This window comes from Cotesia typhae, unplaced genomic scaffold, assembly GCF_013202065.1.
Source record: "Cotesia typhae breed Kobodo isofemale line unplaced genomic scaffold, CoteBio_Ctyphae contig_9, whole genome shotgun sequence".
In the NCBI taxonomy this organism is placed as follows: domain Eukaryota; kingdom Metazoa; phylum Arthropoda; class Insecta; order Hymenoptera; family Braconidae; genus Cotesia; species Cotesia typhae.
Genome location: NW_027423770.1, coordinates 1046868 through 1066163, shown reverse-complemented (window position 1 = coordinate 1066163; position 19296 = coordinate 1046868). Strand labels below are relative to the sequence as shown.

Sequence of the window (19296 nt, the reverse complement as noted above, 5' to 3'; positions counted from 1 at the left end):
GATTTAATTCAATTTGAACAAAAAATAAATGGATTAAAAATGTATTTAATAAATTCTCGGATGCAACAAAATAGAATTAATCCAAGATACAAAGAACTCTTGGAATTAAATAATTATTGTTGTAATATTAAGAACACAGCAGTAATTTAGTAATTAGGAAAATAATAATTCGGAAATAAGAAATGGTAATTAAGAAATAGAATTGGAATTATTTTATTAATGCGAAATCATTTATGGTATCATTGTTATTATGGAAATTATGAATAGTGTGGTTGTGTGAGCGTAAAGAGTCTACCTCGGTTTCATGGTATACTCCTCTGGCTTCGAGGTAGAACTCTTAGAGTAACGTGAGGGTCCGGTGGACAGCGCGAAATCGATAGAGTAGCGTGAGGGTATAGTGGACGGCGAGCACTACAGTGACATGAAGGTCAGCTAGCCAACGCGAAACATAACTGAATGAGAGTTGTGTGTGAATGAAATTATCCTATGAATTTTCATATGTTGTTATATTGGTCTTTATCTCGATTGTAAAAAGAGATGGATAAATATATAATTTTGTGAAATGAATTTCTGTGTTTAAGTTTTGGTTCCTTTCAGCAATCTCTCACGACCCAAACCTATTATTCCATGTTCTGGTCCAGTTCTGGATACTGAGTAGAAAAATCCAGAAGCGCCCTTAATAATTAAAAGGGGCGACCAACGAGCGAACGACATCCCGTTTCAAATATTACGCTCAACGGCTAAGTAGAAAGTTAAGTAATGAAAAGTATTGATTCTCGGAGTTACGATCCAAGATTTACTTAAAGGCAATGAGTACCTTTATTTTTGTGAAATACATTGCGAATATACTGCTATGACTGAACGAGTCTTTACGATCTGTCTTTGTCTTATTATCCTACAATGTACTTGATTTTACTGTATTTGATTTTTCCATTAATTATAATCAAATATTGAAGCTCTTTTACAAAGTAATGGTCGGTATTTATTTTAATTAATTACATATTCTCTGTGTGACGTTCTGGCAAAAAAATTTTAGTTGTAAATCGAATTTATTTTAAAATTAATAAATGATTTTCTCAGAATTACATTCCAAAGGAGATTCGTTGCTTTGTTGCTGAATTGGAAATGCGGCAACGGAAATTTCAGACGATAAGAAGTCATCGCGGCCCACGAAACGTTAATGTACCCACGTCAGCATAGGATCCGGGCCTCGGCGACGTTCCCAAGATGTAACTTAAGCCCAACAATGGCTGCCACTGATTATTTGTACAATTAAATAATTAACTAAGTCAGTCGACCGGGAGAGCTCTTCGAGGTCGGATCTTGTCCACCAGCTTCTATCTAACCTTTTTCTTATCATTAAATTTTTATATTACAATCTTAATCTTGACTAATTACTTCTAGTAGGGGCGAGCGCTTCTTAACGTTCCACCGGATTTCCTAATATTTCTATAGGGGTGAGCTCTTATTAGCTGTTCCGCCCTGTTTCTATCAGTAAAAATTAATAATAAAGTTATAAATAAAAATCATGGTACGAGACATTATCTGTGCGGCCCACCGGGGATCTATCGATCAGCTAACGCGGCCGGCCTGGAAATAAATTTTGAAGTTCGGAAAATCCAGAACGTTACACTCAGATTATTTATTAACATGGAAGAAGCGAAAGTATTCTTAATTTTCCAATGGATGAGAAATATCAAAATCTAATTCCATATCATTAAACTTTTTTCAGATTAAAAATAAAAAAGACCATTCGGCAGTCGAAATGGAAGTAGATTTTATAATAAATGTAATAAAAATCCAAAAATTACTGCGATCGAAAACGACGATAGCCGAAAGAGATAACTTTTTTATCTTTTTGAGCTCTTCGAGCTCATAAGTCTGATAGAAGTTTCACAGAGAATGGTTTTTTAAATTTTCAAACCACAACGATAAGTTTTGGATGACGTTTGGTGAAACGAGTGCAACAGCAAATTTCATATATAGCATAGCGGAATCGACCATGATTTGAGACTATACATATAATATTATACTCAAATTAAAGCTTATTTGAAGAGCTTTCAGATAAAATTTACAGAAATTAGATAAATTATCCCATTTAAAAGTTATACGAGTAAGAAAGTGAAAAAAAATGAATTTATATAATTTTGAAAATTTTAAAATCCTGGCATTTCTAAATTACTTGACTGATTAAGCTTATCTACGAACTTGACTTTGATATCTATCCGTAGAATAATTATATTGAGTTTAGTAAAGATCCGATGTAAATTAGCGACGCTGTCGTCGTGACAAGCCGCGTTATATCAGATATATATATATATATATATGTCGGAGATAAGAATAGCTGGGTTCTTCGCAAGGGATGGGAAAATCCTAAGCACTTTTAGTTTATAGCTAGAAAATAAAACTTAGAATTTTAATTTTTATGATTTAATCCGCTATGGAAATTTTAGTTAAACTTTCCTTAAGTCTTTTATGACGGTAGGCTCAGGTTCGAAAGATCACATCTGCTGGTCTAACGTAACTACAATCAAGGGACAGCAATACCCAAGTGTATATCTTCGGAATGTACAATTGCAAAACGTAGCTTGTACATTTTTTTCATAATTACCTGAAGGAGCTACAGATCGAAAAATAAGTTTGGAGAATAGTCAGTTCTCTCTGAACAGTGAGCGATAACTGATTGCTGTCCTTCTGACCGTGGATAAGTAAAACGTTGTTACAAGTAACTATAATTGTGTATTAATAAAATTGTACGATATTTGTGTCATCTTGATATTGTGTTTAAATAATAAAATGTCTCAAGATAATAATAATAGTATGCGCCCTTCTCAATCCAACGCTAATCTGACATTAGAAGTGGGATCGACGCCGAGTATATCAATGCAAGAGCACATGGCTATTTTACGTGAGCTGATCCAATCAATTGCCCAAAAACCTGACACAAATTCCAGGAAGTTTACACTACAACGTTTTAATCCAGAAACCTCTGGCTCTGATCCGGCTGCATGGAGTTCAGCTGTTAGCATTATGATGGAAGAAAATCCATTGCAAGGCAGTGCACTATTTTCCGCGCTTAGTAGTGCCTTAAAGGGTTTAGCTGCACAGTGGTTGACTCAAATTATGGTTGGAGGAACTATTACTTGGTCTCGATTCAAGGAACTTTTTATTTCCCGTTTTGGTGGAAGAGAAACCGCAGCTTCTGCCCTCATGAAGATTTTTAACGAACAACCATTAAAAGACGAGACAACTGGAGCTTTTGGGATTCGTTTACGCTCTCTTCTCAAGGCGAGGTGGGAAAATTTGAGTATGGCGGAGATAATCAACGGCGCTGTTCTCGATCGATTAACATCGCAAGATCACCGGGTCGAACGCACAGCGCTTACGAGTGAGGTAAAAACAGAAGACCAATTTCTTAATGAAATGAGGGCTTACTCGTACGCAAAGAAGCGACCGTTGCAATCGTCCGAGAACTCGTCAAGTTCAGATTCGAAACACTGCAAGCCAACGGAGACACGGATTAAATGTCTTTTCGGCGGTATTCCTGGTCACAAAATATCCGAATGTCGCAAGAAGACATTTTTCGACAAGAGGAAAAATTCTCATAGTCCAGAAGGAAGTCGACCATTCATCGCGACCAAAGTAACCTGCTTTAAGTGTCATAAAGAAGGTCATATTGCACCAAACTGTCCGTCAAGGAAGAACAACAGCAACAGCGGCAACAACAGTGGAAATCAGCACTCGAGCACCGAACGCCGAGGGGATTTTTGCACCGTGGATGTTCCAGTGGGTACAATGACCCATATAGGTGAGTCGTTTCCATTTTGCTTTGATTCAGGAGCTGAGTGCTCACTGATTAAAGAATCAGTTGCTAAGAAATTTTCGGGAAAACATATTAATGATATAGTTTTAATGAGAGGTATAGGAGATAATTGTGTCAAATGTATCTTACAAATTTTATCTACTGTTTGTATAAATAACTTTACATTGGAGATAGTCTTTCAAGTGATTCCCGATAATTATTTAAAACATGATATAATGATTGGTCGTGAAATTCTGGGTCAGGATTTCGAAGTACATATTACGCAAAATCATTTTACCATTTGCAAGGCTAAAGTAGTCAATACATGCGAAACAGTTCCCAGTGAGATTAACTTTAACAAAGTAGACACTGACGTTACGGGTAGTGATAAAATGAGATTAATTTCCGTCTTAGAAAATTTTAAAGATTCTTTTATCACGGGTTTTCCCCGAACCGAAGTTACGACAGGTCAGTTAGAAATACGTCTCATAGACCCTAATATTACCGTCTAAAGAAGACCATATCGACTTAGCGTTGAAGAACGGGAAATTTTTCGTGAGAATCGAAGAATTACTTAAAGCCAAAATTATAAAACCTAGTAATTCACCGTTTTCTAGCCCTATATTACTTGTTAAGAAGAAAGATGGTTCAGATAGACTTTGTGTAGTTTACCGAGAGTTAAATAAAAATACCGTTGCAGATAGATTTCCTTTACCCTTAATTTCAGATCAGATCGCGAGATTACGGGATGCTAAATATGTTATAAGCTTAGATATGGCTAGTGGCTTTCATCAAATCGGTATCCATCTAAATTCTACTGAATTCACTGCTTTTGTTACTCCCGATGGTCAATATGAATATCTAAAAATGCCATTTGGATTGAAAAATGCACCGTGGTGGGCTTTTCTACAATCCTTCACTTTTGAAATTGTTTACAGAGAAAGGAAACGAATGTTACATGTTGACTTCTTTTCTCGTAACCCAATTGACATCACTCGTAAACCTTTTGTTAAAATTGAAGAGAAGGTAATTAATTTTACGGAAATATCGGAAGATTGGTTACTAGCAGAGCAACGTCGTGATCCTCAAATTTCAGAAATCGTTTCTAAATTACAAGACGATGAAATCGCGGAAGACATTTTAAAGACGTACGAATTAAGATTCGGTACCCTTTATCGGAAAATTCAAAGAAATGGGAAAACCCTTTGTCTACTCATTATTCCTCGAGGTTTTCGATGGTCTGTTGTTAATCACGTACATCAGTCGATCATGCATTGAGGTTGGGATAAAACTCTTGAAAAACTGTACGAATATTATTGGTTTGAAGGGATGGCGAAATACGTTCGGAAATTTGTAGAAAACTGTCATACTTGTCAAGTTTCTAAATCCAATTCAGGCAAGGTACAAGCCGAATTACATCCAATACCTAAAACCAATATACCCTGACATACTATTCATATGGATATTACGGGTAGCCTAAGTGGTAAGAATGACTCAAAAGAATACGTTATTGTACTCATTGACGCATTTACAAAATACGTATACCTGTACCATACACGTAATATAGATTCCCTTAGTACAATCAAAGCACTTAAATCAGCTATATTTATCTTTGGTAGTCCTTGTCGAGTAATCGCTGACCAAGAGAGATGCTTAAGTGGTAAGGATTCCCAAAATTATTGTAAAAGTCAAGATATTGAATTACATTTAATAGCTACGGGATCTTGTAGAGCAAATGGTCAGGTAGAGCGCGTTATGGGTACTTTAAAGAACATGTTCACTGCAGTAGAAACTACCGGACGGTCATGGCAAGAAGCAATAGGCGAAATACAGCTGGCTCTGAATTGCACTACAAATCGTGTCACCAAATCTAGTCCCTTATTAATTGGTAAGGTTATTAGAGTTATTAATTGGTAAGGTGGTAAGACCTTACGAATTTTTAGCGCATGAAAATACCAAAGTTAGAGAAGTAGATATCTCTAATGTAAGGCAACAAGCTATAAGTAATATCGAAAGTAATGCTTTCTATGATAGAAATAGATTTGATAAAACTAAGGCTAGAGTAGTTAAGTTTAGCATTGGTGATTTCGTATTGTTGAAAAACGAAGAAAGAAATCAGACTAAGTAAGATCCAAAATTTAGGGGTCCATTTGTAATAGCGGAGGTTTTAGAAGGAGATAGATATATTTTTAATTTAGTTAGAGGTAAAAGAACGTATAAATACAGTCACGATAAATTAAGAAAAATGCCGCAGAGTTGTGTTCCTAGCGAGTTGGATCTTGGTGATCCTGAGGACGAAAATGACTCAATAAATGTAGAAAGCTCGGAAGAACATTGACAGTAATTTGAATCAAATAAACCGATACCACTTGCCCAGTGTGGCAGTGGAGTCTAAAGCAATTTAGATGTGTTTCCTTTACACCACTTGTCCAGTGTGACAGTGGAGTCTAAAGAAATTTAGATGTGTTTCCTTTACACCTCTTGTCCAGTGTGAAAGTGGAGTCTAAAGCAATTTAGATGTGTTCCTTTACACCACTTGCCTAGTGTGGCAGTGGAGTCTAAAGTAATTTAGATGTGTTTATCCTTTCATTTGCAAAGAATAAAATCTAAAGAGAATCTACAGCTTGCGAAACATAACTGGCATTAGCGATTACACAATTGAAAGTTCTTTAAAGTATTTTATAAACTCTACTATTCTCCGTTGTTCGGTTGGATCCCTGAATCGGCAGATTATTCAAAGTAGATCATTCATTATTTAAAGTTGTTAATTTAACTCTGACGTTAAGCAAAAACCAAATTTTAGATGCACCCGAGGACGTGTGATCTTCAGGATGGCCGTGTCGGAGATAAGAATAGCTGGGTTCTTCCCAAGGAATGGGAAAATCCTCAGCACTTTTAGTTGATAGCTAGAAAATAAAACTTAGAATTTTAATTTTTATGATTTAATCCGCTATGGAAATTTTAGTTAAACTTTCCTTAAGTCTTTTATGACGGTAGGCTCGGGTTCGAAAGATCACATCTGCTGGTCTAACGTAGCCACGATCAAGGGATAGCAATACCCAAGTGTATATCTTCGGAATGTACAATTGCAAAATGTAGCTTGTACATTTTTTTCAGAATAATTACCTGAAGGAGCTATGGATTGAAAAATAAGTTTAGAGAATAATCAGTTCTCTCTGAACAGTGAGCGATAACTGTTTGCTGTCCTTCTAACCGTGGATTCGTTCTCTTATCCAAGTCTGTCGTCATTTTATTATTTCTAATATTTAATATTAACGATGTCTTATTTTATTAATATTGTTCATATTGCTAGTTCATTGTGTTAAATAAATTATAATCTTTAATAATTAAATAATAATAGTAAATTATACTTTTAGTGTGGTGATTAGATGATATTGTGTGTGTGTGTGTGTGTGTGTGTGTGTGTGTGTGTGTGTGTGTGTGTGTGTGTGTGTGTGTGTGTGTGTGTGTGTGTGTGTGTGTGTGTGTGTGTGTGTGTGTGTGTGTGTGTGTGTGTGTGTGTGTGTGTGTGTGTGTGTGTGTGCTACGCATAAGTGAGACATTGTTACAAAAAACTATAATTGTGTATTGATAAAATTGTACGATATTTGTGTCATCTTGATATTGTGTTTAAATAATAAAATGTCTCAAGATAATAATAATAGTATGCGCCCATCTCAACCCAACGCTAATCCGACATATATATATATATATATATATATATATATATATATATATATATATATATATATATATATATATATTGTGACAGGGAATTTGAATTCCCGCGCGGGGCTAGAGTCACTGTTATCTTGTCGCGGTGAGTAGGGAGTACTCCGTACCTTCTGAGCGTGAGTAGCTAGTTGTAAGACTCGTCACTGGGTCGTACGGATCGCTAAGTCCCCACCGCTGTCCCCAGAAAAACTAAGCGTGAACGAGACAATAGGAAAATTCGAGAACCTGAATGAGAGGTTATAAAAGAGCCGGCGAAGACGAAAACAGGGCCTTTTGGAGGATGAGACTTGTAAGTGTACAGTGCCCAGCGACTACTAAAACTTACCATCAAAATTAACGTAAGTAAAAATTTGCTCGAGGCTTCACGAAAGAGAGGAACGAAGCGAGCCGTTATATTCTAAATCTTTATTAAAATTTCATCCCGTCAGGCCTTTAGGCTGACGAATTTGTATTTGATCTATTATTTATTTATCGGCATTTACAGAGAGAAATTGTACGAGATATAATTGAGATCGAGGAGACGAGGAAAGAATTGACGGACTCGAGAAGCTGAAGGAAGTTGCTATTCGCAAAATTTTACTTGCTCTTGGACAACTCCATCGTTGGCAGAATTAATTGGAACTCCAGGTAAATTGGTTATTCAGGCCATTCTAATCGTCATTAGGCCGAATTAACCAATCTAAGTTTTTATTGAGAATAAATATAATCGTCTCGGGTAGTCTTTACGTATTAGCAAATTCCAATCGAGTTAAGTTCGTCAAGGTCATTTAGTAATTAAGACAATAGAACTTAAGACATTTATCAATTAACTGGAAAATAAGAAAATAAATATATTCAATCCGGTCTTTTGTTTATAAGTATCAAAAAATAGTTAAAAATTAGTTCAGGAAATTTGGTAAATTTGAACAAGTACGTAATTTAGAATAGAGGTCATTTATAATTTATGTATTAAAATTTTTGGCAATTGTAGAAGGATAAATTTAGGCCGTTTGGCTAAATTTAATTAAGCAATTTTAATTATTGAGTTTTGATGAATTTTGGGAATTAGAGAATTTGATAAAGAAAAAATTGTCAGAAGAAATTTAGTGAAATTTAGTGAAATTTAGTTGAAGAATTTTGGTTGGAAAAGTAATTCTGTAGATTTTGTGATTAGGATTGTAGGAAATGAATAAATTAGAAAAATCGACAAGTGATAAATTTTGTGAATTTGATAATTTTGTATTAAGAGCTGTTAGGAAAATTTGATTATTATTTGGAATAAAATTTCGGAAAACTTAGAGGTAATAAACGTTGGAAAAATTGATTTAGGGTCCGGTGGACGATGTTATAGATAAGTAAGGAAAATGATAGAATAAGGAATCCGTCAGGTTGACGTAGAAATTGAGTAATTTGATATGCCGTCAGGTTGACGAGGGAAAATTTAGATTTTAAGGTATTCCGTCGGAGTGACGAGGTTTGAATAAATTGGTTATTTAGTTGTAAGAAAAATTGGCAAGGGCCAACGTAGGTGAGAGGTTCTCACAATTAAGTTAGTTATAAGGAAATTGTTAAGTTTGTAAATTGATTGAATAAATCATTTTAAATTGTTACAAATAATTTTTCTCAATTTTATTTACAGCCTTTTTCGGACTTCTCACAACTCTGTCTTTTCCCTCTCATGTTCCCCGGTTTCTGGGACACCGTGTCTAAAATCCCAGTGGCGCCCTTTCTAAAGAGGAAAGGGGTAGCTAACTGAACCTGGGCAAAACCCCCTGGTTACAATATATATATATATATATATATATATATATATATATATATATATATATATATATATATATATGTTTTGTGGACAAGTATAAAGACAAAGCGAATAGTGTTGAAGCAAGTAGTGAAAATAATAAAATCGACAAGTGGCATCAAAAATTGGTACACGTGAATGAGAGAGATGTAAAACTCATGGCGAAAGACGGCTTTGTTTACGGTTTAGATATTAAAAATAATGAAAAATTATCGGAATGTAAGATATGTATTTGAGAAAAATAGACGTGATTACCTTTTTCGAAAAGTATTCAAGGTTGAACGAGTGAATTATTAGAAATAGTACACTCTGATGCATGAAGGGCCAATGAGAAAAGCGTCAGTTAATGGAAAACGATATTTCGTCACATTCATTGATGACCGATAAAGGTGGTGTAAAGTGTATTTTATCACGAATAAATCCGATGTATTTGACGCGTTCAAGATCTTCAAAAAAGAAGCAGAAAATGAGACAGGGAAAATGATGAAAGCATTACAGTCAGATAACGGTAAGGAGTACTGTAATAAAGAATTCGATACTTTTCTCCGTGAACATGGGATACAGCGCAGACTTTCTATGCCACACACGCCACAGCAAAATGGCAATGCAGAAAGAAAAAATTGTACTTTGGTAGAGATATCGCGATGTTTGATGCGTCAGGTAGGCTCCCCTCCTCAACTTTGGGCAGAAGCCGTAAACACAGCAAATTACATTAGGAATAGTTGCTCAACAACTGTATTAAATGGTGGGATTCCATTTACAATGTGGAGAGGGAAAATACCTACAGTGGCTTATTTTCAAGTATTTGGTGCGAAAGCACTTGTCTTAAACAAGACACAAGGTCGAGGAAAACTCGAGTCAAGGTCAGAGCCCGGAATATTCGTTGGGTACGCGCAAGCATCTAAAGCGTATCATATATACATGCCGAAGACAAGATCAGTCGTAATTTCTCGAGACGTAAAATTCGTCAACGTGTCAGGTTTTACTGGAGAATATAAAGACATACTTGGAGAAAGTGAAAAAGAAAATTTCTCGATAGAGACAGATGATACGTCAAGAGAAGAGCCAAAAATCGCGGAAATGAGATTGCAACGTACCCGCAAGGGAGCAGCAACACAGTCATGGGAACGTGTCATACAGCCAGCCAAACGAAGCCGAGGACGGCCGAAAATAATTAGTACAGGATCGAAAGAAAGACCGCCAAAAATATACTCTAGTCCGACAGGTGAGGTGAGCGGAAAAAGCGAGGCGTTATGTGAAGAAGAAAGACACCAAATAAGAAGCGACGTAGAAAGTATGGACACAAGTGATGAAGATGTGTTCACAAACTTCGCGAATTGGACAATAATGAAGAACCCCACAACCTGGAAGCAGGCGAAGAACACAGCAGAAGCCGTTCAGTGGAAAAAAGCGTTAGAAGATGAACTGTTAGCGCAAATTAAAAGTAATACGTGAGAGATCACCGAACGACCAAAAGATCGTCAAGTAATAGATAGTTACTACGTATTTAGCACAAAGTCAGACGGTCAAAATCTGAAAAAGAAAGTTCGTTTAGTCGCGAGAGGATGTTCGCAAGGACCTGGGGAAGATTTCCACGAAACATTCTCCCCAGTCGTCAGGTCAACATCCATAAGATTGATGGCGATAGTTGTAGCGGAGTACGAGTTAGTTATTCACCAGATGAACGTCGTAACAGCGTACCGTGCATGAGGAATTAGAAGAAAGGGTATTCATGGAAGTGCCGGAATGTCTTAGTGAAATACTGGGAAAAATTAGTGCGGGAAAACCAGTAGGTTCAAGTGGTGTGAATGTTAGTGATTCGCGTATTATAAATACGACCAAAAGATGGCTAAGAATGTTAAATTCGAATAGCGATAATGTATGTGAGTTGAAAAAATGACTATACGGGTTACGTCAATTGGGATTACGGTGGGATAAGAAATTAGTTAAAAAACTAACTGAGTTAGATTTTAGAGCATTACCACAAGATCCGTGCATGTTTATGTATGAAAAAGAAAATAGTATAATGTATATTGCAATTTATGTTGATGATATCTTGTGTGCTACGAATGATTATGAATAGTTAAGTAAAGTGAAAGCCTCTTTGTCCATGGCGTTTTAAACGAAGAATTTCGGTAAAATTAATGAGTGTTTGGGAATTAAGTTCTCAAGTGACGATGAGTCACGCCTATATCGTAGACAGAGATACTATGTCAAGTCAATATCAAAGCGTTCTGGTATGAGTGAGTGCGAACCCATTGGCACACCAATAGAAACAAATTGTAAATTAGCAAAACCCGAGTGCGTGGATAAGAGTGAAATGAAAAAATATCCGTATCAATGCCTGATTGGTGCGTTAACTTATTTGGCGTTTACGACAAGGCCAGATATTACATACGCGGTAAATCATTTAAGCCAATTTAATACAGTTTACAGTTCAGAACAATGGAAAGCCGCCAAAAGAGTATTGCGTTATTTGAAGGGCACGATCGAATGCAGATTGACGTTTGAGAAAACTAGATTGAGTTTGTTTAGCATAGTGGATGCAGATTGGGCAGGAAAGTTGTAGATCGTCGCTCATACATAGCGTACGGGTTCATTTAAGCAGGGTCATTGATAACTTGGGAAGCAAGGAAACAAAAACCAATAGCTTTGTCCAGCACGGAGACTGAATATATGGCGATATCAGAAGCACTGTAGTCACGCGGCTTGTTATGTGCAATGAAAGTTTTAGATCAGAATGAAACTATAAAGTTATTTAATGATAATCAAGGCCGAATTAAATTAGTCCGAAACTAAGACTTTCTACATAGATGAGCCGCGGGGTCATATACTCGGTTCATCTAACTACTCCTCAATTTTTATTAAAATACTTATTTAATTAATTAACTTTTCTCAATACTAATATTAACAGTTCAATAATTAATTGATTGCAATTCAATTTTGATTCGTTAGTTTTCGTTGAGAGTACTTCAAGGGGGTTTATACCCGAGGACTGCTCAAGGGCCTTGTGGTGTTAATTGTCGTAAGAATTGATTTTTGTTACTCGATTAATTAGCAATGATTCTGAACATCGGGAAAATCGGTTCAGTCACAACTATTTTAATTAATAAAATAAAACCGAATTATATATAATTATTCTACGAAAAAATTCCATGGTATTCTCGCAGACTAGTTAAGCGTCGGTTGAATCGTACAACGCAGTTAACTCATACCCAAGGTCAAAAAGTTACCACGCACTAGCGAAAAAATTGGTGTCTGTTTTCAACATGCAAGAATGTTTGTTGATTATTTTGTAACAGGGTAAAATTACCCTCAATCGATAAGTCACCGGATATCGATAACTATTCGACATAGCACTGGCGCGTCTCGATCTAAAGGTCTAAAGGGAGAATAGGAGGGGGTAGTTTTGGGTTAAAATAGGTGAAGCGTGCAGTGGAAAAGGGAGAAGTAGTGTGACCGCCAGACATAGTGCCACAGAAATCGAGAAGGACCGATTCCCGGAGTAGTGACGAGACGAAGGAAGCCAACTACAACTAGGGCTTCATCCTCAATTAGAGAGTTAGATCATCGTTTTATTCGTCAAGGTATCAATTATTACTCTGTGGGAAAGAAGTGGACCGCGGTTTACCTAATACTCGGTTACTTCTCCTATTTAATTATCAATTGGATCGTTTAATCGACGATTATTTGATTAATCAGAATTTGATATTCGCTAGTTTGAGTTGAGTGATTTTCATGGGGGCTTATACCCGAGAGTGACTCAATCGACCTTGAGGGATAAATTCTTTCTACATTCTTTGGGAGAATTTTGAACTAACTAAAATTAATCAATTAAATTAATTAACACCTAGAAAATTCGTTAATTAATTGTTATAATTTTATAACAATTAACTAAAAAAAAGTGATTAATTTTGTTGCTTGAAAATTAATCGACAAGCATTTTACTCGTGGAACTTTTGGTTGAACGTGGATATATTTTGTGTCGCGGTAAATTCCAAACACCCAAGGTCGAAGACAACTAAACTAGCGAATATTCTAGCTAACAAAATTGAAGGTTTCGACTTTTATCGATTTTTATAATTTATAAAACTACTAGAATTTTTCAAAGCGCGCTGGCGCGCGCCGAAACCGATGAAGTAAACAAAAAACATTGTGTTAAGACGCCACGAACAAAATAAAAACTTAATTATTTTATCATAATTTATAATTTTCTGTATATCAAAAAATCATAATAGTTAGCGTACGATTAATATCGTTGACGTATTCGACGAACGATCCTCTCAATTAAAATACGCGAAATTCTTGAAGTTAGACATAAGTCGAAATTCACAATAACTCTAAATAGATGTACAGAAATAATAATGAAAGTTTTAAAGTTATTCATACACCGAAATTCATAAAAACGGGCCGCGATTCATTATTTGTCAGAATTAAAGCGCGCTATTCGAATTTCTAATGGAATGTTTAACAATGTTGTTGTATATATTCTCGACGACAGATAATCAAATTTATTCTGGAAGTATCGTCAAACGAATAAATTAGTTTAATGTTGCAGAACTATATAACGATAAATTTAGGTTTAAAATTTTATGTAAATGAATGAACTTAGTGATCGATTGAAAATCAAGACTTGCGAGTCGACAAAAAGGAACGTTTTAAATATTGTTCTACATGCGCAATTATATTTCGTTTAAAAATTTAAACACGAAATGTCGGCAAATCAATTATCTTATTTACATTTACGGACGAAATATTTAATTATCGTTAACTGTGGGCACAGTCGCGCGGTGTACGGTTGTTGGTGTTTAGCATGGTCTAAATGTAATAATTTTGATATATTTACAATAATAATGAACGACGATTAAATAGTTTATATTCGATTAATATGATTGATATGTTTAACGGACGATATGACGAGCATAAATTTGATCGACGATCATTTGAAATATGAAGTATCAAGTTCGTGACGGACATCGTCGAACGAATAAATACATCGGCTAACGGGAAAATTCATACGATCAATTTGGACTTAAGATTTTATGCAAATGAATATACATAATGATCAATCAAAGGTGAAAATCTTTGCGACGACGAACAGGAACAATATAAACATTATTTTAAATGCGCAATTATATTTTATGTTCGAGAAATTTAAACAATAAACGTTGGTAAATCAATTATCTCATTGACTTTTATGACCAAAACTTTGAACTATCGGTAGCTGCCGATACGGGCTCGCGGTGATATGTTTAACGGCGTTTAGAATTACCAAAATGTGACGTTTACTATAGTAATGAACGACTATTAAATGACTGACACTTGATCAACATGATCGGTACGTTCAGTGATGATGCAATCAGTAACATTATGGTTGTCATTAATTTGAAATATAAATAATCATTTATGATTACAACCGAGGATACGACCAAATATGGATATCATGTGAAAGAGCACAAACGTACGTTAGGTAAACCATAGAATACAGCCGATCGTAATATATGATGAAATCTAAGAGAAGTGCGGTGTAAATTATATCTTTCCGAAATATACCGTCATCAAGAATTGATTCCGAGATATTTATTTACCGTTATACCTGAATTAAATGCCTTATTTATGTATTTTTATTTTATCGATAAAGTTCTGGATACACATAATTTTTTACCAAATCGTTAGACCTGTCGTCATGCAAATAAATTTTCAAAGAATCCCATGATTTAACTCTTGACATTGCGACGTATAATTGTCCGTGGTTAAAAACGTCTTTTTGAAGATCTATTCCTATTTTGTCAAATGTTTGTCCTTGTGCTTTATTGATAGTCATAGCAAACGCTAGTTTTACGGAAAATTGTCTGCGTTTAAATGTAAAAGCATTTGCATGATCATAATAAAGAGTTATTCGGTTTATAAACATTATTTCTCCCGTTTTGTCACCGGTAAGAATTTTGCATTTCAATAGATTGTGTCCTAATTCTAAAATCATCAACCTAGTCCCATTACACAACCCTTCGTTTACACACAAATTCCTGATAAGCATAACAACGCTATATAGTCTCAATTTTAAGTTGTGCGGAGGGAAATTCGGTGGATTAATTGAGGTCAAGTATTCAATCAATATTGATTCGTTGATTACACCATTGTCGCAATTTTCCGTGCTATCAACACTACTATAGAGCTTTTCCGATCGTGCATCTAACAAATCTACAACTCTATCGTTTATTAGATCGACGTCTGCATTACGAGGAGAAAGTATAGCCAATTTAGTAAAATTGTCAAAGTGCCCATGTTTAATTGTATCAGCGTATATGTCCGTAACGATATCAGCGTATTTCGGTGCAATACAATTTACTGGAAGAGTCACGTAATCATTTTCATCATTGGTAATACCGTCTCCAACCGACAATATAAATTTAGCAAACTCCGTTTCTTCCGGTAACGCCCTCATGTTTTGAATTAGAGAAAATTTTTCAAAATGTTTCCATAATTCGCTGAATTTTATCGATAAATTTACCGACTCATTTCGGGTAGCGTTCATTTTGACCGGAAGCAACTGTCTAAAATCCCCTCCGAGAACGATAATTTTGCCACCAAATGGTCGGTTATTATTACATACGTCAGATAACGTACGATTCACTAATTCTAACGCATACCTCGGAGACATCGGAGCTTCGTCCCAAACAATAATATCTATATTTTTCAAATATTCATATTCTTTAGAACGATTTTTTATATTGGAAGTCGAATCATCATAAAGCAGAACAGGCATGCCGAATACCTTGTGAACGGTCCTTCCATGGGGAAGAAGTGTTGCTGCAATTCCTGTAAATGCCATCGTACATACATTTTGCTTTTTGCCTCGTAACAAATGATACAATGTTGTATAAATATATGTTTTCCCTGAACCGCCTGGCCCGTCGATATAAAAGCAATTAATAGTACGATCATTTACACTTTCGTTTTTCGAAAGTGTCGAATTCAAAATAGTATCGACAATGTCTTTTTGTTTTTCATTTAATTTAACATATTGTTCATTACCAAGTTGTTGATGTTCTTCTTGCGTCATTTCATCATGTTGGTTGATTTCAAAATTTATCATTTGTTCCATAGTTGGGAATTTACTGAGATTTGATCCTTCGGAAATTAACAAATCATTCAGTAGAGCGTAAGTTTTTTTATAAGCCATCGATGGATCGAATTCTACCAAAAAGTCTTCCGACATTGAATGTTTAAATTTATCCCACAATTTTTCCGGGTACGTTGGTTGACAATGTAATAAAATTCGGACAAATAATTTACGAAGTTGTACCGGCATCATCCATATTTCGGCTTCGGATAAAGTTCGTTCCCATTCATTATCATCTTCAATAAGCCCCAAAGCTAAACATGCTGCAGTAAACGTTTCACAAACAGTACCATCGACTGTTTTAAGATCGGTAAAACTTAATGCTCCCTTGACATTTATTAACAATAAACGTAAATGGAATAATTCGCTTTAGGCGGGACTAATTGAATACATTCTTCCTATAGCATTGAATTGCTTTTGGCGTTTTTCCCAACTCATTCTTTTAGAATTTTTATCTTTTTTTTTGAACACATAATGTATTGGAATCTCTCCGTAGAATAAATTCCTAGCATCGAGGTCTCTTGCATTTAAGGTAAAATAATCGATAAGCATAGTTTGTTTTTCTAATGCATTTTGGATGGTTTCATCATTTTGAGGGTCCAAAGTAACTGTGTATTCATTTGGTAAATGCACTGGTAATCTAATTACCGAGTGGCTTTTATTTTGCAATTCTTTGTTAAATATTCGCCAGCACGATTCTACTGGACCCACGTATCGACCTTCGATGTAATCCTGTATTTCGTCGTGTTCAATAATCTTATTTTGTCCTTGATCGACAACCTGAACACCAGCTGCATCGTAACCTTTATAAATGTATTTAAATAAATATTTAATAGCTTGAATACTGGCTACGAGTTCTGCATTTATATGGCAATTCAATAATTCCAACAGTTTTTTATTATGTGGAACCACATTTCTGTTGTCTACTTTAAAAGTATCTGTTTTAGAGTAGGATATATTTGTATCTCTTCGCCTGTAATTAGGATAACCATTTTCATTCATTGTTGTTTCTTCGAGATGTGGTTTTGGCTATTTTTTCGAACATTTTTTATCAACCAAACACCAGTCTCCACACGGTCCGTGAATCATATTCTTCAACACAATTTGATGTAAAATAGGATTCGTTTGTGGATCTGGTATTTCAGCTGAGATGTACTTATTTACTTGTTCGGTTGTAGTGATCTTAGAATCTTTATCGAGAGTTATCAATAAGTGCACATGAGGAAGACCACGTTTTTGGTATTCAATTACATACACATAAGCTTTTACTTTACCGAAATGGTTTTGTTTAACTATTATATCCATTAGTTGTTTGACCTTTAAATAGAAAACTCTCGCAACAATATCCGGTCTATCTGCCGCAGTTTATCCCGGTAACAAATTTTCCGATATTTCTCGCCAGTGTGGATTACATGTCATCGTAACAAATAAGTCAGGAGTTCCATGTACTCGTACGATACACATAGCGTCTTGATAAAGTTGAACCATATTAATACCGAGGCGAATTAATAAATGTGGAAGGTAGTATGATTATTTTACCAATTTGACTATTTGTTTCAGATCCTCTTTTATGTAAATGGTCAATTAATCCTTGGTAAGATTCTGCCCTTAATTTTTTTTGATTATTTTTGCAGTACATTATTCTGTCTTTTTCTACCTTCACGTAGTTATCTACTACCCATTGTTGGAACAATCTTTTACCCATCAAAAATATATTGAATTCATCTCGTATTGCCATACGATATTTAATATAGGCATTTCGAGTTACATGTTTATTTTTATTGACTAAAGGCAAGTCCTTATGCCAACCTTGCGTCCCATAAGGATAAAATAATGGATAAATCCATGGTTCGACATTAGGATCCATAGTGCTAACAGTCTTTAATTCTTTTGTAGTTTTGTTTCTAACAGTTACGTATGATTCAGGTATGTCCCCATCTGCCGTAGTCGCGAAAACTGCAGCTACTTCATTAACTCTTTGAAAATTATAGCGACCTCGATCCATACCTTTTTTTAATGTAAACAGTAACTGTAATTCAGGTTCTGTGACATTATCATTGATTTTAGATGCATTTAATTCATCTTTCATCATTTGATATGAATGCACAAATATATTATGTTCTCTTATAATTGATTCAATTATACTAACAACACCAAGATCTAGTGTGTCATTTTGATCACACCGAAATTGTGAGGCCTCGACAGCGTCTATTATAAACAGTTGTCCATTTGTCGGAGTGTCATTAGGTGCAGGATACAATGATTCATTTATTTAGTAATATATTTGGCCTTGGATTTTGAAACAGAATGGACCTGGACGTCTGTTACGAAATTCCGTTAAATTTGCATTGAATGAAGCAAACGAAAACGAGCTATTATAATAACGTATCCTTTCAAAGAAATGATTCAATTTTTCGTGGGTACCTTCAAAAAGATTCTTCAACAAAGGTGGTGTATCCGGCAAAGGATCAAGAGCTACCTCACCGTGACTGCAACAATCATTGTACGAATATTTCTTGTTAGCCACTTGTTCGGCAGAAAAGTGGCGGGCATTACAATGTGAGCATATAAATGTCATCGGTCCCAAATAGTTTTCAATAATATTCTCTTCAACGACCGGAGAATTTGGTACTATATTAGAATTATCATTGCGAGCGTTACCGCAAGAGAATTCTTGATGATTATCTCGCATCGTAGAATTGAGCCTATGACCACAACCATTGTTTTGAAAGTCGTTTTGAATATTATGGCAGTGAGTAAGATTTGGATCAGTGTTGTCAAACGATGTTGAGGGTAAATTTACAGAATTCATTTGTGTGATAGGGTTTGTTGTTGGCGCGAATGATGTTGATGGTT

General features: G+C 35.3%; 1 protein-coding gene across 6 annotated transcripts in view; it reads right to left on the bottom strand.

Moving 5' to 3' along the window:
• Positions 1-19296, bottom strand: part of LOC141533470 (dystrobrevin beta) — a 633463-nt gene that overhangs the window by 548892 nt on the left and 65275 nt on the right. The window lies entirely within an intron of this gene.